This window comes from Cynocephalus volans, chromosome 1 (genome assembly GCF_027409185.1).
Source record: "Cynocephalus volans isolate mCynVol1 chromosome 1, mCynVol1.pri, whole genome shotgun sequence".
In the NCBI taxonomy this organism is placed as follows: Eukaryota; Metazoa; Chordata; class Mammalia; order Dermoptera; family Cynocephalidae; genus Cynocephalus; species Cynocephalus volans.
Genome location: NC_084460.1, coordinates 170,903,879 through 170,920,453, shown reverse-complemented (window position 1 = coordinate 170,920,453; position 16,575 = coordinate 170,903,879).

The window sequence follows — 16,575 nt, the reverse complement described above, 5'->3', positions numbered from 1 at the left end:
GGGCAAAGTAACTAGTCTTACTTGGTCTCTTTTCTCTATTAAAATTCTGTTGCACTTCAGAAAGCATCTAATGTACAGTTTTAAGTATACTTGACTGCACATAAACAGGACAAAATAAGTTCCTGTAACTCTAACTAATGCTATTTTTGTGTCTGTGAATGGGAAACCCCCATGAGGATTTAAAATTGATGTGAAAAAAATTCTAATAGAAAAGCAAAGCAATCTCCCAAAGAAGCTGCTTTGTATAGCCAAGTCCACTTTTGACTCCACTCAGAAAGGATGCATGGATCCTCGCAGTTAATTAAAAAATATTTAAACAAGATTTTCTTCTTCCAGGATTCTGGAAATTTCCTTTTTAGAGATATTATGAGGAGTTAATTGCCTCCTCGAGTTCCTTTGGGCACTTCATGCTGAGTGTTGTAGGTCTTCTCTGATGAAGGCTCCTTCCTAACAGTCACAGACAAATCTCATGGCAGCTTTTATGGGGTTTCTGCCTGAGAAATAAAATCCTTCTTGCTTCCAAAGAGCTTCTGTTTAATTTCAAGCAGTCCCTATGGAAAGTGAGACACATTTCCACAAATGTGGGAGGTTGGTAATGAACACTTTTATGACCTGCATAATCAGATCTCTCTTTCTCGTTATCCCCACTTATTTGCTTAGTCCAGGCTGAAGCTGCCCAGGCCCCATCCCCCCACCCCAATTCAATTAAATTATAAAGCTGCCTAAACAAAGCTACAGACAGAGCTGTTCACTTGTGATGTAAAAATATTGCACTGTCAAATTAAGCTTTCCTTTTGCTTCAACAGGACACTAAGTTTTTTTTTTGTTGTTGTGACTTAACTCCAGTTCAAGAATTATAAAATAAAGTTAACCATACTCTTTTCATAAGTATAACTAAGTGGATAACTATGAATAGATTGTCAACTTTATGTCATTTATGTAATTAAATGTTTAATGAGAAAATCCAAACCATGAATGCTTTAAACAGTTATTATTTATTACTGTTTGTATGTTTTCCTCCCAAATCAGTGAAAGCACTTTTGTACTTATTTGTTTTGACGTTATATCATTCTACTATACATGGACATGGTGGAAAAACTGGAAGTCTCTCGCTCATGAGTACCTAACAGTATCTATATTCTCCACGGTATCTATGATTTTTTTCCTAGCTGATTAAAACCATTATTCTCCCTGACTGATAAATCCTCTCATTTTGGGAAAAGGATTGTCTGGGTTCCTAACGAAGTATTCTCACAGTGTGGCAACTTACTGTCATGGGGAATGCACAGCCGACTCAATTCTAATTCATTTTCTCTACCCTCTGTTACTTATTTACTTATTTCCATCTCAACATTTTGTCTCTATGTGACTTGCTTTTCCATAAAACTCTAAATAATTTGCACACCAATATTTTTCATTACTCCCAGAATAAATATCTATTCCCTTTCTTACCCAGCCTTGTCACCTTTTAGGTCAAACCTCCTGAGTAACCTTCTCCAGGTAGTCTAACTCTGAAAATAACAATACGCTTTCTAATGAACTAGTACACGTGTGTATTCAGAACTTTTATTTTTAAATTTTTGTTGTTTTTGCAGAGAAGCAAACTCTGTAAGCAACATTTATACTTTTTTTTACTTAAAAAAAATTTGAGATTGTTGTATCTGCATTGTCTTTAGCTACTAACCAGTGAGTAAAGTTCAAGTTCACTCCCCCTCCTCCTTCCCCTCCTCCCCCTCCTCCCTCCTCCCCCTCCTCTGCCTCCTCGTCCCCCTCCTTGTCCTCTTCTTCTTCTTCTCCATTTTCCTCTTCATCTTACCTTCTTTCTCTTCACTTTTTTCTCCTTTTCCATCTATACTTACTTCAAAGAAAATCTCAGATTTCTTTCACTCCCTTGTTTTTAACTACCATGTCCTATCAGCACTGTACTGACAACACCCGAACGTGAGGCTTTACCGCAAGACTCTGTACTGTGCAATCTTTCTAGGTTCTGGAAGAGGAGGAGAGGGTTGGCCAGGTCTGTTGTGCTGGGGGGAGCATGATGGAAGGCAGGAGAATTTCTTGCTTACAGATGTGGTTGGTACAGGGGGAAGGAAGATATCAATATTGTCTTACGGAAGAGAGCTATGGGTCAAGGTGGAGACAAGAATCAAAATTTTAAGTGCAAAGAATAGAAAGAGTTGTGAGTAAGACAGGAAGGCAGGGGTGATATTAGTGATGAGAGAGAGAGGCAGAACTCTGAGACTGCCCCCAAGACATGCACCCCTGTGTGTACACATCCTGCCTAATCCTCTGAACTCTGAACACGATGAATTCTACTGTCATGAGTAATCTATTTTAACCTATATTATATAGCATCATTGACCATGAGACAGGGTGATTACACAGGTAAGATTGATTTAATCACATAGCCTTTTAAAGCATAGTGTTTTTTTGTGCTGGTTGCAGAAGAGCAGTCAGAGATGGAAAGTAGAAGCATTTGGAGAGTTGTTACTCGTTGACAGTGATGAGGACTGCATGACAAGAAATGTGGACAGCCTTTAGGAGGTGGGAGCAGCACCCAGATGACAGAAAGTGTGGAAATGGGGAATATGGCCCTATAACTGCAAGAAACGAGCTTCTGACAAGAATGAGCTCGGCGGAACAATTTCCACATAGCTTATAAATGAGAATTTCAGTCTGGCTGACACTTTGATTTCAGTCTTACGATACCATGAGCAGAAAACAAAACAAACAAACAAACAAAAAAATTGTGCTGGACTTCTGACGTTGAACTGCAAGCTAATAAAAGGGTATTGTTTTAAGTTTGTGGTAACTTTTATGTAGCAAAACACATAGACCAGAGAGTGAAAATGGTCAACTCTTAAAGGTAGGCTTTTGTGTAATCATAGCAGTATCTACACATGGACAGGACAAATCTATTTAAAGAGTTTGAAGCCAATTCTAAACTGAGTTTATCCGTGTTTCTTAGTGCTTCCTAGAAATTTCTTTGTGCATATAGAGCCAGAATCTTAAACTCAGTGTATTTGAAGGTTTCCCTCTTTTTCTAACCCTTTTTGGCTGAACTATAACCTGTTTGTAGTAGGCAGAAAAATAGACTCCCCCAAAGATGTTCACAGCCTAATCCCAGGAACTTCTGGACATGTCATATTATATGGCAAAGGGAAATTATGGTTGAAAATGAAATGAAATTAAAGTTGCTAATCAGTTTCTCTTAAAATAAGGAAATTTTCTGGATTATTTGGGCTAACTCAGTGTAACCACAGGGTCCTTAAATGGGGATGAGGGGCACATAAGAGTCAGAACCAGAAAGATGGATTGTGGGAGAGATTCCATCTGCCATCGCTGGGTTTGAAGAGGAAAGTGTGTGTCAGGGACCAAGGAATGTAACAGACACCAGAAGCTGGAAAAGGCAAAAAAAAAAAAAAAACAAACCCAGATTTTTCCCTAAAGCATCCAGAAGGAACTCAGTCCTGCAGCACCTGATTTTAGACCAGTGAGATCCATTTTGGACATATTACCTCCACAACTGTAAAATAATAAATGATATTGTTTTAAGACTGTGTGATAATGTGTTACCATGGCAATTGCAAACTAATTATGGTCTTTCATTTTTTTTTCCTTCTCTAGGTTAACAGCATCACCACCTGCTCAGCCAGCCCAGTTACAAATCTCAGCATCATCTCCAATTCTTTCTCTTCCCACATTCCATGTGTAACATATGGACGAGTCCAAAAGATATTCCATGATGTTGCTTGCGTCCGTTACTTCCATTCCATTGACTACAACATTATCGGTGTGGGTATTCATGATTTCTTGAGTGGGCTATTGCAATCATTTCTGACATCAGAGTTCACTCCATCTGTCAAGTTGATATCGGTGTTATTTTCTAAAGCTGCAAAATGTGATCAAGGCCTGGCCCTGGGTCACAAACTAATGACAAAAACAGCATTTCGATGATTTTGATAACATTTAAATTTAATACAATTTCTTATATTGCCAAGAAAACTATTCAAATACTTGAGAACCTTTTGGAAATCTAATGCTCATTTCTAAAAATCTTACTCTTTTCAACTCAAAACATAGTGTTTCCCTTTATCACTGATTTTTATTTTTTTGGTCATTCTAACTGTTCTTTATTAATATATAGGTAATATAATTCCTATTCCAAAATACTATGGTAATCCCAGTTAAGATGGCTATTCTTTCCAGTCAATGCAGGGAAAATATTTCTATATTTTACTACATGTTCCTAGAAATTCAAAGAATTAACCCTAAAAATTAGCCTTACTAAATCTATAACCTTACTCCCACTTTGATTCTCTTTCCCCAAGTAGAAAAATTCTCTGTTGCATAGCATAAGTAACAAACATGACAAAAAATGTTTTCTGCTAAATAATCGCTATTAAGTTAGTGAAATGTCCTATTTTTAAAGAATCAACATTAGTCTTTTTATTCCCACCTCCATATTTTATGTTAATAAGATATTATCAAATTATTTATTTTAGGCATATAAAGTTTTCCTGGAGATATGGATAATTTTTTTTCACCAGAATAATGTATTAAAACCATCATAGGACTGAAAGAGTCTTGACCACATCTCAGCTTCTGGATGTCAAATACATAAACATAATCATTCTAAGAGATGGTTATGATGCCCTCTCAGTTGTCTAGGAGTATCTCTCACCCCTGACCTACACAATTATCTTAATTCAGTTTGAAGTTTTCTTTTGTATATGATTACTTTGGGCTCCTATAAATTACCATTATGTTACCATTATGTTTTATTTTAGTAACCTAGGCTATATTTCTCAAATCTACCAATTGAATAGTTTTGGGTAAAGATGAGAGTCATTTCTTTTTCCATTAATTTACTTGAATCCTTTAAAATTTCACTATATGAATATTTTTCACTGATTTTTTTTTATTTTCATAAGGTTGAATACAATATTTAGTTTAATAACTTGATGAAGGTATAATTGCAGATGCCTATTTGCCAGTCTCCCCAAGTCCAGTCTTCTTCATACCATTCTTGTGCACTATTGTAAGACCAAAGTTCGTCATCACCTACTTATGTTACTCATGTACTCAAAACCCATAACCAACACCAGGAAATCACAAGTCATCTTCTTTGTCCACTCAAGTCATAATGAGCTTTATTGCAAATCAAGTTTTATTTCTGTCTTGAAAGGTGTACAATTACTACGGTTTACATGGAGTCTTCTCCCTTTTATACAAATAGAAATGGAATAGTGCTACAATGTCAAGCTTATATACAAGAAAAATGTATTTACTGATACATACCATTAGCACATGAGATCGTTACCCAAATTATCCACAGCTAACTTCTTAGATTAAAATATACGGGGAAGTCAGAAATATGATAGGAGAGGTACCAAACCTAGATGTTACTGAGTCCCTATGAACCAATAAGCTTTTCCTATTAAATCTAATACCAAAATTATATGAGATAATTGAATTCTGAAAAGTTTACTTGAAAGGGTGTGAATATAACCTGTATTCATTTTTTCTAAGAAGAGAGTTCATGGACTATTAAGTATACTCAAATTATTGGAATGTATAAACTATTGATTTCTGTGGAAATTTGGCAAATGCCCTTAGACAAGTTATTTTGGTTCAGGGAAATAAGTTTTAAGAATTGTAGGTCATAGATTAGAGACATCAGGAAGGCTAACTGATATCTTATTCATCATTTGGAGATGAAAATACACAGCAGTTACAGTCTGGAAGAACTGGGCTTCACTCCTATGCCTGATTCTGATTTTGTGACACTGGAAAAAATAGCTTAGCCTCTCTGCCCACGCCTTAAGAAATAATGATAATAATGGGTTTCATGAGGGATCCAAAAAATTAAACTCTTCACTTAATTTATAACTGCATTGATATATTGTTAGAAAACATCTTCACTTAAAAGATAAAGAATTGTGCAAACTTTAATCACATAAAATATAAATTATTCTACCTTCATATATGTTTACTGGTGTATATTTGTATATGCATACACACATGTATCTTTTGAGATCAATGTTTAAGTGTTTCATATATTAGTTCACCATGCACATAATATCACATATTGACCATCTACAAAAAAAATAAATAACAAAATGCTGATGCTAATAAATCTGGAGACTAATATCAATCCGGAAAACCTGAAATTAATTTAAATAAAAGCCTATTGAGTTGAATAGGCTAAATAAGCAATGTGCTTCATATTTTTCAATCAACATATAATACTCTGAGATAATACGCATAAGACATGGATATTAGCACACATCAGGAACAGACTGAGATCCTTCACATGGAGCGCTTAGAAATGGATGGAAGATTTTTTTGTCTTCAAATCCAATGACCTTTCAGACTGCAGATAGCCAGCACCCTTGGAGTCATAATACTGAGTTGCCTCATTAATTTCATGCAATTCTAACCTTCCCTGCCCAGCACTGATTGCTCTAACATCACAAAAAATGAACAATTTAAATGAATTAAAATGTGTTTGGAGGTTTGGATAACATGTGGGGAGATTCCTCACTAGAATGGAAATTAATATAGGACAGAGTGTATAATAAACTCACTTTAAATCCATATAATAAGTCTTAAAGAAATAAAATTACACAAAAAGAAAACTGTAAGTAGTTTTGCCAAAAAGCAAGAGATGATTTTCCCTCCAAAGTATGTGAAGATTGCTGATGACATAGTGACACTCTGAATTTCACCCACACATATTCTTCTGTCCCTGTTACTGATTTGTCTCTGAATATGCAAAACAATCATGCATATCAAGCAACCTCACCAAAGTCAAGCTTTTTGAAACATGGGATGAATATGCCTTTAATTTATACTCTCGTTTTTATGTCTTTGGAGTCTCGTGGATAAGAGCACTTCAACATGCTTTGATTTGCCTTTGATATACTCCAATTTTTGGAATTAAAATTCCTGGCTTAGGTTTTTAAATACAATTTCTAATGTGTTTTTAAAAGTTCTACTACTTATAAAACTTAAATCTTACATAGATAACGTTACTTAAAAAAAAATTAAAGCAACTCAAATGTCCTCATGCAATCTTGGTCAGATTTATAGAAAATGTTTTATAGTTTTTGTTTTGTTTTGTTTATTTTTGTTTTTGTTTTTCTCTTTTTAGAAGGTAGCAATGGGCAAAAGTAAGTTGGACCTGATAATGCATTTTTCTGAACATCATAGTTTTTAAGAAATATGTTTTCTTAGCTAATTGAAAAACCTAAAAGTATTTCATATTTATGTTAGTTATTCCTCTTGCCTTAAGTTTGCAGTCTATGAACCACAGGCAGATAAAAGTATATTTATTAATATTGTAACATAAATGCTTATTTAAAAAACGCATCCACACACACACACACACACACACACACACAAAACCGGGGGGGGGGGGAGAAGATATAACAACCACAATTACTTGAAGTTGATACGACAAGCAAACAGAAAGGACATTGTTGGGGGGGGGAGAGGGGGAGGGAGGTTTTGGTGATGGGGAGCAATAATCAGCCACAATGTATATTGACAAAATAAAATTAAAAAAAAAAAAAACGCATCCCCATCTTTCCATCTTTCCTTCTGACAAATAAGTGATTGGAGAATTTTCCACGATCAAGCATATTTTGAAAAGTTATAAATGAATGAAAGATTATCTAATGCTCTCAAAAGCAGGACAAAAATACTTATTTCTATTCTTTCAATGCTGTTAACACCAAATTATTACAAACACTTGCTACTTGTTTCTATCACTGTCTCTTGGCCCCTGTGCATCCTTTTTCTCTCCATTGTTTGAATGGGTATTCAAAGGTTTTGGATAATTAATCACACAGAACTGTGTTAAGCATGTCTTTGCCCTGAGAGGCCTTTCAAATAATTAGCCTCTTTGCAAGTGTTCAAAGATGTAGCACATTATGCCAAAATCATAAAATGTCCAAATTCTTTGCTTCTTTTTGCTGATCTATAATAACCCAATGTTTCTTTATTCCCAATTGTTGATAAAACATAAACAGAAGATGGCGCTGTTTCTTCACTGTTTTAAAATATATCTATATCGGCAAGTAATCTCTCCACTTTGAATGAAAAAGAAACTTTAAAAAGCTACCTGCAAGGAAAACATAGTTTTATTAGAAAACGGAAGCAAGTCTACTTGGCATAAAGTATAATTTATCTGAACACTAGAAGAGAAAATAATTTGAAATTAAATGTGGAAAACTATGTTTACTTACTTTCCAACAAAATTGCAGGAAAAGCCTGTTTTATGACACAGTATTAATTTTGTAAGAAAAATTTTACACTCATGTAATATGAAGATATCGGAGTGGTATCAACATTCACTTTGTAGTTTGTGTTCCATTTTTACTTTTACAAATCATGAGACCTTGGACAAATTATATCTCTCTGAATTTAAATGATGCCATTTACAAAACAGAGGTAATAATACCTGTTCTGTTTTGAGGATTAAATGAAAATAAAGTAAATGTTTAACTGACAGCTTTTGCTTTACCATACTATCATATAAACTTTGTACAGGGCAAAGAAAAAAAAAGTCTTTAGTTATTTTATTTTATTTTATTTTATTTTTATTTTTATTTTTTTAATTTTATTTTGTCGATATACATTGTAGCTGATTAATGCTCCCCATCACCAAAACCTCCCTCCCTCCTCCCTCCCCCCCTCCCCCCCAACAATGTCCTTTCTGTTTGCTTGTTGTATCAACTTCAAATAATTGTGGTTGTTATATCTTCTTCCCCCCCCCCCCCCGGTTTGTGTGTGTGTGTGTGTATGTGTGTGTGTGAATTTATATATTAATTTTTAGCTCCCTCCAATAAGTGAGAACATGTGGTATTTCTCTTTCTGTGCCTGACTTGTTTCACTTAATATGATTCTCTCAAGGTCCATCCATGTTGTTGCAAATGGCAGTATTTCATTCGTTTTTATAGCTGAGTAGTATTCCATTGTGTAGATGTACCACATTTTCCGTATCCACTCATCTGATGATGGGCATTTGGGCTGGTTCCAACTCTTGGCTATTGTAAAGAGTGCTGCGATGAACATTGGGGAACAGGTATACCTTCGACTTGATGATTTCCATTCCTCTGGGTATATTCCCAACAGTGGGATGGCTGGGTCGTATGGTAGATCTATTTCCAATTGTTTAAGGAACCTCCATACCATTTTCCATAGAGGCTGCACCATTTTGCAGTCCCACCAACAATGTATGAGAGTTCCTTTTTCTCCGCAGCCTCGCCAGCATTTATCGTTCATAGTCTTTTGGATTTTAGCCATCCTAACTGGGGTTAGATGGTATCTCAATGTAGTTTTGATTTGCATTTCCCGGATGCTGAGTGATGTTGAGCATTTTTTCATATGTCTGTTGGCCATTTGGATATCTTCCTTAGAGAAATGCCTACTTAGCTCTTTTGCCCATTTTTTAATTGGGTTGCTTGTTTTCTTCTTGTAAAGTTGTTTGAGTTCCTTATATATTCTGGATATTAATCCTTTGTCAGATGTATATTTTGCAAATATTTTCTCCCACTCTGTTGGTTGTCTTTTAACTCTTTTAATTGTTTCTTTTGCTGTGCAGAAGCTTTTTAGTTTGATATAATCCCATTTGTTTATTTTTCCTTTGGTTGCCCGTGCTTTTGGGGTCGTATTCATGAAGTCTGTGCCCAGTCCTATTTCCTGAAGTGTTTCTCCTATGTTTTCTTTAAGAAGTTTTATTGTCTCAAGGTGTATATTTAAATCCTTAATCCATTTTGAGTTGATTTTAGTATACGGTGAGAGGTATGGATCTAGTTTCATTCTCCTGCATATCGATATCCAGTTATCCCAGCACCACTTGCTGAAGAGGCAGTCCCTTCCCCAGTGAATAGGCTTGGTGCCTTTGTCAAAGATCAGATGGCAGTAAGTGTGTGGGTTGATTTCTGGATTCTCTATTCTATTCCATTGGTCAGTGTGTCTGTTTTTATGCCAGTACCATACTGTTTTGGTTATTATAGCTTTGTAGTATAGCTTAAAGTCAGGTAGTGTTATGCCTCCAGCTTTATTTTTTTTGCTGAGCATTGCTTTGGCTATTCGTGGTCTTTTATTGTTCCATATAAATGTCTGAATAGTTTTTTCCATTTCTGAGAAAAATTTCTTTGGAATTTTGATGGGGATTGCATTGAATTTGTATATCACTTTGGGTAGTATGGACATTTTCACTATGTTGATTCTTCCAATCCAAGAGCATGGAATATCTTTCCATCTTCTTGTATCCTCTCTAATTTCTCTCAGCAGTGGTTTGTAGTTCTCATTATAGAGATTTTTCACCTCCTTGGTTAACTCAATTCCTAAGTATTTTATTTTTTTGGTGGCTATTGTAAATGGGCAGGCTTTCTTGATTTCTCCTTCTGCATGTTCACTATTGGAGAAAAGAAATGCTATTGATTTTTGTGTGTTGATTTTGTATCCTGCTACAGTGCTGAAATCATTTATCAATTCCAACAGTTTTTTTGTAGAGGTTTTAGGCTGTTCGATATATAGGATCATGTCATCTGCAAACAGGGACAGTTTGACTTCATCTTTTCCAATCTGGATGCCCTTTATTTCCTTCTCTTCTCTGATTGCTCTGGCTAGTACTTCCAACACTATGTTGAATAGGAGTGGTGAGAGTGGGCATCCTTGTCTAGTGCCTGTTCTTAAAGGAAAAGCTTTCAGCTTTTCCCCATTCAGGATGATATTGGCAGTGGGTTTGTCATATATGGCTTTAATTATGTTGAGATACTTTCCCTCTATACCTAACTTATAGAGGGTCTTTGTCATGAATGAGTGCTGAACTTTATCAAATGCTTTTTCAGCATCTATAGAGATGATCATCTGGTCCTTGTGTTTGAGTTTATTAATATGGTGTATCACATTTATTGATTTGCGTATGTTGAACCAACCTTGCATCCCTGGGATGAATCCCACTTGATCGTGATGAATAATTTTTCGTATGTGTTGCTGTATTCTGTTTGCTAGTATTTTAGTGAGGATTTTTGCATCTATATTCATCAAGGATATCGGCCTGTAGTTTTCTTTTTTGGTTATATCTTTACCTGGTTTTGGTATCAGGATGATGTTTGCTTCATAGAATGAGTTTGGGAGATTTGCGTCCGTTTCAATCTTTTGGAATAGTTTGTAAAGAATCGGTGTCAATTCCTCTTTGAATGTTTGGTAAAATTCTGCTGTGAATCCATCTGGTCCTGGGCTTTTCTTTGTTGGGAGCCTTCTGATAACAGCTTCAATCTCCTTTATTGTTATTGGTCTGTTCAAATTTTCTACGTCTTCACGGTTCAGTTTTGGGAGCTTGTGTGTGTCCAGAAATTTATCCATTTCCTCCAGATTTTCAAATTTGTTGGCGTATAGTTGTTTATAGTAGTCTCGAATGATTCCTTGTATTTCAGATGAATCAGTTGTAATATCGCCTTTTTCATTTCTGATTTTTGTTATTTGAGTCTTCTCTCTTCTTTTTTTTGTTAGCCATGCTAATGGTTTGTCAATTTTATTTATCTTTTCAAAAAACCAACTTTTTGATTCGTTGATCTTTTGAATTGTTTTTTGGTTTTCAATTTCATTCAGTTCTGCTCTGATCTTAATGATTTCTTTCCGTCTGCTAACTTTAGGATTGGATTGTTCTTGTTTTTCTAGTTCTTTAAGGTGAAGTGTTAGGTTGTTCACTTGCCATCTTTCCATTCTTCTGAAGTGAGCATTTAATGCAATAAATTTTCCCCTCAATACTGCTTTTGCAGTATCCCACAGGTTTTGGTATGATGTATCATTGTTTTCATTAGTTTCAATAAACTTTTTGATTTCCTGCTTGATTTCTTCTTGGACCCATATGTCATTAAGTAGAATGCTGTTTAATTTCCATGTGTTTGTATAGTTTCCAGAGTTTTGTTTGTTATTAATTTCTAGTTTTAATCCATTGTGGTCTGAGAAGATACATGGGATAATTCCAATTTTTTTGAATTTATTGAGACTTGATTTGTGACCTAATATGTGATCTATCCTGGAGAATGATCCATGTGCTGATGAGAAGAATGAATATTCTGAGGTTGTTGGGTGGAATGTTCTGTAGATATCTGCCAATTCCAATTGGTCTAGAGTCTTGTTTAGATCTTGTGTTTCTCTACTGATTCTTTGCCTAGATGATCTGTCTAATATTGACAGTGGGGTGTTCAGGTCCCCTGCTATTATGGTATTAGTGTCTATTTCCTTCTTTAGGTCTAATAGAGTTTGTTTTATAAATCTGGCTGCTCCAACATTGGGTGCGTACATATTTATGATTGTTATGTCTTCTTGATGCATCAGTCCTTTTATCATTAAGTAGTGTCCCTCATTGTCTCTTTTTATGGTTTTTAGTTTAAAGTCTATTTTGTCAGATATAAGAATAGCCACTCCAGCTCATTTTTCTTTTCTTTTTGCATGGTAAATCTTTTTCCATCCTTTCACTCTTAGTCTGTGTGAATCTTTGTGGGTGAGGTGGGTCTCTTGTAGGCAGCATATAGTTGGGTCCTGCTTTTTGATCCAGTCAGCCAGTCTGTGTCTTTTAATTGGGGAATTTAAGCCTTTAACATTAAGAGTTGTTATTGAAAGGTGTTGATTTATTCCTAGCATTTTATTGGTTGTTTGGTTGTCTTAGGTGTCTTTTGTTCCTTGCTTTCTGATTTACTGTTTGGTTTCTTTGTTTGTTGGTTCCTTAGGTTGTAGATAGTGTTTTTGTTAGCTTGTTTTCTCTTCATGAATGCCATTTTTATTGTACTAGCAGGTTTAGATTTTTCTTAGGTTTTTATGGCAGTGGTAGTTATTTTTCAGGAACCAAACCCAGTACTCCCTTGAGGATTTCTTGTAAGGGTGGTCTTGTGGTAGTGAACTCCCGCAGTTTTTGTTTGTCTGAGAAATATACTATTTGCCCCTCATTTCGGAAGGATAGCCTTGCAGGGTAGATTATTCTTGGCTGGCAATCTTTGTCTTTTAGTATTTTGAAAATATCATCCCATTCCTTTCTAGCTTTTAGGGTTTGTGATGAAAAGTCTGATGTTAACCTGATTGGGGCTCCCTTATAGGTGATTTGACGCTTCTCTCTTGCAGCTTTTAAGATTCTCTCTTTGTCTCTGAGTTTTGCCAATTTGACTATGACATTTCTTGGAGAAGGCCTTTTTGGGTTGAATACGTTTGGAGATCGTTGAGCTTCCTGGATCTGAAGATCTGTGGTTTTTCCTATACCTGGGAAGTTTTCTGCCACTATTTTGTTGAATATGTTTTCAATGGAATCTCCATTTTCCTCCCCTTCTGGAATACCCATGACTCGGATATTTGAGCGCTTGAGGTTGTCTGATATCTCTCTCAGATTTTCTTCCATGTCCTTGATTCTTTTTTCTTTCTTTTTGTCTGCTTGTGTTATTTCAAACAGCCCATCTTCAAGTTCAGAGGTTCTCTCTTCAACTTCGACAAGCCTGCTGGTTAAACTGTCCGTTGTGTTTTTTATTTCGCTGAATAACTTCTTCAGTTCAGCAAGTTCTGCTACATTTTTTTTCAGGACATTGATTTCCTTGTATATTTCCTCTTTCAGGTCCTGTGTACTTTTCCTCATTTCATCATGATGTCTAGCTGAGTTTTCTTGTATCTCATTCAGTTTCCTTAGAATTATCACTCGAAATTCCTTGTCAGTTATTTCAAGGGCTTCTTGTTCTATAGGATCTAGAGTATGAGATTTATTAACTTTTGGTGGTGTACTTTCTTGATTTTTTGTATTTCTGGTGTCTTTTTTTTGGTGTTTATTCATTGTGGCAGGGGGTTTCACAGTCCACCGGTTTGAGACTAATGACTAACTAGGATGTTGCTGTGGTTGCCAATTTGGTATGGCTCCCGCCGTGACTGCTCTGTTGGCCTCTAGTGTCTTGTGTGTGTGGTTGCCTCGGGTCTTGGGCTTCTCCGGGGATCCACCTTTCTGGTCCGCTTGGACTCTGCTGGGCTGGTGGATCACGTACCACAGGGTGTGTGATCTCTGTTGAGCTTTCACTTTCTGTACAGGACTTCTCCCCGTTCCGTGTGTTCTGGCCCAGGCTGTTAGATCGTGCAGTAGCGACCCCACCGGGTGTGTGGTTTCTGTTGAGTCTCCGCCTCCCTGGCCGCACGTCTCCCCCCTCTGTGCACACTGTGCTGGGCTGGGGTGTGTCTTCTGCAACCCTCGTCTATCAGCTGGGCCTTCAAGACCCTGCTCAGCACCGCCTCGCCCAGGAAGTCTACCAGGTTTCTGCTAGGCACAGACGACCGGTCTCTCTGGGTGCCTTTGTAGCACTGTGTAGATCTTTCTCGGGTCTTGTTCACCTTTGTATCCCCCCGGTATAAACTGAGTCTAGTGCCCGCCTGCAGCCTGCTCTCCGGCAGGTTCAAGCGGACCTGGGAACTCTCCTACCACACTATTCCCAACCAGAAATTCGTTAGGCTTTTTTCCAAACTGGTGGTCGCAGAGATGGTATCTGCCTCCCAGTAACAGGAAGTTTGCCGGGCCGGAGTCCAGGGTGTGGTGGAGTGACAGTCGGCCCGCCCGTACTTCCTAGCCCTCCCAACACTGGTCGGGACGCCCCACACCCCCAGCCCCGCCAGAGAACCGCGGAGGGAGTGGGAGAGGAGGCCGGCCCACAGGGTCCGGAAAGCCCCGCGCCAGGCCAAGCAAATGGGCTCAGTGATGGCCGAGCAGGGCGGAGCTGCCCGCACCTGGGAAAATGGAGGCAGCACCGGGGCAGTGAGTGGCCTGGTGGTGCAGGCGGGAGCCGCATGGGCATCCACCCCCTGAACAGAGCTGTGCCAGAGATCACTCACAGTGCTGTGCCAGGTCGGGTGCTCGCTCTGTCTCTGGTTTGTTGCCTTCCGTGTTCTCGGCGCGGCCGCCTCGGGCTGTTCAGTCGTGGCGCCGCTCGGGCGCTCCCAGGAATCTTCTTTAATGCCGGCCTGAAACCTCGAATCCTGAATAGGGCAGCTGGTCGCCTTCAGCGCGGCCCCCGCCTCCGGGATCCTGGCTGCATCCACAGCAGCCCTGGCGCCGTGTTCCCTGTTTCAAGACTCGCTTTTGCAGCTAAGAATCAGTTCTTTTCCTGCTCCACACTTCAAAGCTGTTGCCTGTAAATGAGGCAGCCTCTCCTGCCGGGGGCAAAGTGGCGTTGAGCCCCCACGACCGGCCAGCAGCAGCAGTCCTCCCTTAAGAGATGGCCAGAGGAAGGTCCACAAGTTTCCCGGCTGCCTGAGGCCCAGTGGCCACCTTTTCCACCTCAGCTACTCCGCACCAGCCGCCGCAGCCGCCGCCATCTTGAAAACTCCTAGTTATTTTATTAACAACATGTAGAGAACAATGTTTGACATGTAGTAGAAGTATGAAAAATGTTACTTAAGGGTTAATATCAAAAATTTATTAGAAACTCAAATAATTTAATACAAAAAATTTAAAAATAAAAAACAATTAAAAAAATGGGCAAAGAAACCCGAAAAGATATTTTTCAAAAGAAGACATACAAATGGCCAGCAGGTGTATAAAAAAAAAAAATGTTCAACATCACTAATCATTAGGGAAATGCAAATTAATATCACAATGATATATCACCTCACACCTATTAGTACGGCTATTATCAAAAAGAAAAGAGATAACAAGTGCTGGAGAGGATGTAGAAAAAAGGGAATCCTTGTACTCAGTGGGTAGAAAAGCAAATTACTATAGCCATTATAAAAAATGGTATGAAGGTTTCTGAAAAAATAAAAATAGAATCACATAAGATTCAGCAGTCCTACTAATGGGTATATATCCTAAAAAAAATGAAATCAGTATATCAGAGATGTCTGCACTCCCATGTTCATTGCAACATTATTCGAAATAACCAATATAAAATCAAATTGTGTCCCTCAAAAGATGAATAATAAAGAAAATGTGGTATATACACACAATGAAATACTATTCAGTCATAAAAAAAGAAGGAAATCCTGTTACACAAGACAATACAAGTGCATCTGGAGGATATTATGCCTAGTAATATGAAATACCACATCATCTCTCTCATATGTACAATCTAAAAGAGTGGAACTCAAAAAAGTAGAGAGTAGAAAAGTGGTTACCAGGGGCTGGGGCAAAAGGTGGGGAATTGGGGAGATGTTGGTCAACAACTACAGACAGAGCTACCATATGATCCAGCAATCCCACTACTGGGTATATACCCAAAAGAATGGAAATCATCATGTTGAAGGGATACCTGCACTCCCATGTTCATTTCAGCTCTATTTACAGTAGCCAAAATATGGAAACACCCTAAGTGTCCATTGACGGATGACTGGATAAAAAAAATGTGGAATATATACATAATGGAATAGTACTCAGCCATAAAAAACAGTGAAATTCTGCCATTTGCAGCAATATGCATGAGTCTGGAGAAAATTATGTTAAGTGATATAAGCCAGACAAAGAAACGGAAATACCACATGTTCTCACTCATAACTGGCTGCTAGGAAAGAAGGGAAGGAAGGAGGGGAAAAGGAAGG